Here is a 5,870-nt window from a genome sequence, read left to right on the forward strand (position 1 = left end):
TGCAGGGTCTGTATAATGGTTATAATTTGAAATGATATGCAGTTCCTAACGCCCACACTAGCCAGAGGAATTGTACTTAATCACCAATGTTTCCTTTGCATGTCTAAAAATTATTTGTATGTTCTCTAGATCGTGGTCCGGGGTACCTCCCCTTAGAAAATGAGGTTATCAACGAATAAGTACACCAATAATAAAGATCTTAAAGAATGACTTATTTTTTTATAATGATATATATTGATAACGTGTAATCGGACATCATATTTTTAGTGGATTTGTTGTATGTTCTGAATTAGAAACCTGGCGACATCTGGAAGTCTGCACCTGACGTCAGGGTTCCCAACTTCTCACTGCGCGCTCAGTAGCTTAGAAGCTCGTGCGGCTCCATACAGACAGAGCTGCAACTATGTCTGACGAGGTTGACTGTTGCATTACTACCTTGAATATATGTGATCTTTGCTGTGATGGATCTGTGGCTCTCTGTCTTGTCTGCGACTGCTGTTGTGGTAAGCACTCTTAGTTTATGTTATAGAGGACTGTAGAAATGAATAGAATAGGGTATGTTTGCGAGGAGTTGAAATGTAGAAGTTACAGTGTGGTGTCGTGTAGAGGGTGTCCAAGGCCGACTCTTTCAGTGCATACCCCAGAATCTCAAGTACAGGGCTTAGTAGTGGGAAATGTGATACAAGAAGACATTTAAACAAACACATCAAATGTGTAAAAGCAGATAAAACCTGAAATAAATACATTTAGTATGATCAGTTCCCTAAATCACAGAAAACACGAAACAGTTGTACGGTTTATTTTTACATCAACTATGACGAAGTACATTGTCGATTTCAGCTTGGATGGTCAGGCGTTCATATGACAAAGGAGACTTCGGTTATGCCCTTATTTATCTCGATTTTGGAAATGACCTCTCACAACTGACTCAAAGGAAAATGCTATGGTAGATAAGAATGTTTTTTTTTTTTTTTTTTTTTTTTAATCAAGAACAACGGTATGCTTTCTAGCTTGAAGCATTATCGCAGTTATTAATGGTCATGATTTTTCTCTTGCTCTCCTTTTCCCGTTCTGTGCTCGGTTCCACTTTCTTCATGTGAATGTGGAATAATAGGACCAAGAAAGGTACTTGTTAATGAATACCTCCAGATTGGCATACGAATATGTGAACGGTAAGCAACGTATTTGTGAATTATTTTTTAAAGGATACATATTTCCTGTGTTGTTTGATTGTAATATGAATAGAATTAAGGTAGAAAAGTTAATTATATCTCGTAATATGAAAGAGAGGACGAAGTACAGCGCTTGTAACACGAAGTTTACAGAGACGATTTTGTTTCTAAAGCTATTTTTTTCACTCTGGTTTCCCCCTTTGATACGGATGTCTGAGGCCGACATCCCCCTGCACTGTGCTGCAAAAGTGACAAATCTCTAGGAGGATAGCATTAATTTTAAACATTAATAACAAGTCTTACATAAACAAAATCATAAGATATCAAATTTTCTTGGGAATGCATCAATACAAATACAGATTATGGACATGGACAAAAAACTAACCTAACTAAATGCTGAAAAGTATTGATTTTCTGCAAACGTTTTACTCAATCAGGGTTCTTCAAACTTTTCATCATGACCCAGTATGCCCATTCCATCGTACCTTTCTCTCAACCCGATATCCGATATAATATATATACATATATACATATACATATATATATATATATATATATATATTGTGTGTGTGTGTGTGTGTGTAAATGTGTGTGTGTGTGTGTGTGTGTGTGTGTAAATGTGTGTGTGTGTGTGTGTAAATGTATGTGTGTGTGTGTGTGTGTGTAAATGTGTGTGTGAGTGTGTGTGTGTATAAGTATGTATAAATAGCTTCCACGTGGCGTACAGAAGCACGTGTATGCGTGGCTTCACCGCAGGCGCCCCAACGTGCCCCACGCCCCACGCACCCACCAGTACTTAAGGCTCAGGATGACCCATGTCAGTCTCAGTCCTTTCAGAGAGAGTCACTTCACAGAGTACCCGCTGACTGCTTGTCGGGGCAGCGCTCCCCAGCGCGCCTGCCCTGCGGGCGGACCAAGCACTAAGACTTACCAAGACTTGTATCCGTGTGAATATCTGTGTTGCTTATGCTTCTCAATAAAAGAAGTTAAGCCAACCGTCCGTTTCACTACTCCTGCTAAACCATATGTTTAAGGCGTTAATAAATACTCTTTACAGTGTGTGTGTGTGTGTGTGTGTAAATGTATGTGTGTGTGAATGTGTGTTAGTGTATATAAATGTATAGATATGTGTGTGTATATAAATGTATTGATATGTGTGAGTATATAAATGTATAGATATGTGTGTGTATAAATGTATAGATATGTGTGTGTATATATAAATGTATAGATATGTGTGTGTGTGTATAAATGTATAGATATGTGTGTGTGTATATAAATGTATAGATGTGTGAGTATATAAATGTATAAATATGTATGTGTATATATATAAATGTATAGATATGTGTGTGTGTATATAAATGTATAGATATGTGTGTGTGTATAAATGTATAGATATGTCTGAGTATATAAATGTATAGATATGTGTGAGTATATTAATGTATAGATATGTGTGAGTATATAAATGTATAGATATGTGTGTGTGTATATATAAATGTATAGATATGTGTATGTGTATAAATGTATAGATATGTGTATGTGTATAAATATATATATATGTGTGTGTATATATATAAATGTATAGATATGTGTGTGTGTATAAATGTATAGATATGTGTGTGTGTGTATGAACATCTGTAAGTGTGTATGTAAACATGTATGTATTTTATATATACACTGTATGAATGTTTGTGTATATATATGTAAATATGTGTGTGTATGTGTATGTATATATTATATATATGTTATATATTGTATATATATAATATATGTAAATGTGTGTATTATATATATATATACATATACATATACATATACATATACATATACAGTTCTACACATACATATATTCACTCACACACCATGTTGAAATATAATATTGTCCTTATCAGTGTTAACAATACAAAATGGAACACTAGCAGGTCCATAATTTCAGAATACTTTCGAAAGCATACCCAAAGCTAAGGGATTTGATACCGGAAGCATTCTTAATAACAACCCTTTGCTTTGCATATTTGTTTATATTACATAATATGACTTGCTCTGTCAGCCATTGGCTTGCATTGCGCTGAGAATCTCTCTTGGTTTATGCTACAGAGAACTTTGTTTTCGCTAGGCATTACAGAACAAAATAGTAGGCCTATTTGCATGGTAAAGTAGACTAGCCACACTATCTCATTCTCACTTCTTTACACAGATGGTTCATCCAGTAAAAACAAGGAAGAGAAAAAGAAAGAAGAAACTGTAGTGACGACTCAACCCACGCCAACCGCCAACACAGCCCAAGACGCAACCTGAATTTTCGGGAACTACCAAATACAGGTTTCTAATGCTCAGACCATAACAATGATATTCGGTAGAAATATAAGAAGTCTAGGAAGTTATTTGTATTTTTGTGAATAAATATAATATTCTAACCCTAAATCCTATGTGTATGTTTTGTAGGATGGTCAATACCATATTATTTGTTATGTTGATTAGATGCTGAACGAAGAACTAGGGTTTGGTTTGTTAATTGCATACTGAATTAAGGATTAGTGTTTTATATATTGATTAGATGTAATTATGTTAAGTTTTTATTTTGTAAATCTGATTGCGCTGTTTATGTAGCTGTCAATAATACTTTTTTTCCATCCTTAGTTCTATTCCACAGGACTGTTTTCCCCCAAACTTTTTTTTTCTGTTTCATCTGTATCTCGAAACTTCTTGATCGACCGAAGTTCTGTCTCGTTTAAGCCTACCGATCTTTTTCCTCTGTGATGCCTCGGTTCAGTATCTGAGAGTTAAATTCCCCTCGTAAGATCAACATACGTTAAAGTTATTGTTTTTTTTCTTCTTCTTCTTTTCCTTCCACTTTTTTAGGCTGGGACCAATCCTCAGTAAATTGTGTTTATATGTCTGATCGCTTACCTATGAATTCTTTTAATTTTAGTGATGTTCTGTTTATATGTCATGTTCTCATTATTATAAATAAACGTATGATACAAAATCGTGTTTAAACTTACTGCCTCGGCACATACATTCACACATCCTTTTTTTTTTTTTGTGTGCGTGTGTGTGTGTGTGTGTGTGTCGCATAGATGTGATTCAAAACAGTTATTTGGACGAACTTTCCTAAATGCAGACAAAAGGTTTAGATATATATTTATATGTGTGTGTGTTATATACCATATATCCAGGGTTTGTGTAGTTTTCCTTAAGTGGTGTCTGCCAGTCCATTCCCCTATTCAGTGGCTTCGTTTGTGTGTGCGTGCGTTCCTTGGTTCCGTTTCCGCAACAAAGTGACCCATTCAGCATAACCTCCACTTGGCTCCAGGCTCCGTGCCCATACACACCTATAATAAGTACTGCCAATGCATTGGTATATACAACATTTGTTTTAATTTCGTATAAATGATAGTTCTCGTATAATATGCTATTGTAATATAATGATGCTAATGGTGGTGTGTCTAAATATTTAGGCTCCACTTTTTTTCCGTCTGTTCCTTCATCCACCCTCATCCAATCTCCTAGGCAAGTTTCCAGCAACAATCTTCCCATTTTTCTCTGGGCACTTATTAATGTCCTCTCCAATTATTTGTTCGAATTCTATGTTTCTGATCTATAAGCCATAACTGGGAGGACTTCTTTTTAAACATAATGGCAAGGAACCTCTTAGTATGTTATTGCGTCTGCTGAAGGTGCTCAAGCCTAGACTGATGTGTCGCTTTATTTCCTCTTTACTAGATGTGTTTGTCTGTATGAGTTTTCTAGGTATATATATACTCGTCCACTACCTCTAGCGCTTCGTCTTGTACATGTATCTCTTCGAACTGAATTCTACTGTTGAACACTGTGTTCTGTCTTTTCCCTGTTCATCTTAAGTCCAACTTTCAGACTTTCTCTATTTAGATAGTTTATTAATTGCTGCAGTTAATTTGCTAATTAACTGAAGAGAACAGTAACATCTGCAAATCTTATATTGTTTAAATATTCGTCTCCCATTTTGATAACCTTTCCGTTCGAGCTGTGAAGATTTTTGCGCTCTTTTTATTTCTTGTTTTGATGTTGGGCATGTATCTAGTTACTGCGTTTACTTCTATTCTTGGTTGTTCATTTGAGTTGTATAAATCGCTGTAAAAGTCTTCAACTCCTATAATCATTTCATTCCTGTCATGTGTCCTTCTCCGTCTGGTCTCTTTATTGCATACATTTGATTTCTCCCTATTCCGAGTCTCCTTTTAGCTGTTTTCATGCTGGTACCTGAAATCATTGTTTCATTTATTATTTGAGTATTGAATTCCCGTACATCTTCCCTCTTCTTTTTATTGATAGTCTTTGTTTGTTCAGCCAATTCTATTTTGTCCCTGTTTGACGGTGTAGTGGATGTTAGTTTGGTAGCGTGTTACCCAACTACAGGTAATCTCCAATGGGTTTGGCGTATTTTGGGTGATGACTCTCAGGTGATATCGAAAGTGATCCCGTAGTCACAATAGAAGAACAATGAAATAACATCACTGGCTGACTAAAAAGGCAACATAAAAAGAGCATCCTTATTATACACTTATTACGCAACAATTTTTTTTCTGAACATAACCAATATACACAACACACCATACACTTACTTGATTTACAGAAGCAACCCGCCACACCTCGAGAAGCACCAGTCAGCCAGCTAAAAATCCAACGATCTGTCACCACACAAGATAAAAGCCTCTCCCT

At 35.7% G+C, this 5,870-nt stretch overlaps 1 long non-coding RNA gene across 2 annotated transcripts in view; it reads left to right on the plus strand.

Moving 5' to 3' along the window:
• The window catches only part of LOC125043240, a 7,895-nt gene extending 3,737 nt beyond the window's left edge, over positions 1 to 4,158 (plus strand). Inside the window, exons 1-3 of one of the 2 annotated variants that reach the window (XR_007116407.1) lie at positions 1 to 6; positions 294 to 503; positions 3,367 to 4,158. The exon at positions 1 to 6 is cut by the window's left edge and continues 9 nt beyond it. This is a non-coding gene — a long non-coding RNA (uncharacterized LOC125043240). The remainder of the gene's footprint in view (positions 7 to 293; positions 504 to 3,366) is intronic. The other variant, XR_007116406.1, reaches the window with a different exon arrangement.
• The last annotated feature ends 1,712 nt before the right edge of the window (positions 4,159 to 5,870 follow it).

This window comes from Penaeus chinensis, chromosome 33, assembly GCF_019202785.1.
Source record: "Penaeus chinensis breed Huanghai No. 1 chromosome 33, ASM1920278v2, whole genome shotgun sequence".
Lineage (NCBI taxonomy): Eukaryota > Metazoa > Arthropoda > Malacostraca > Decapoda > Penaeidae > Penaeus > Penaeus chinensis.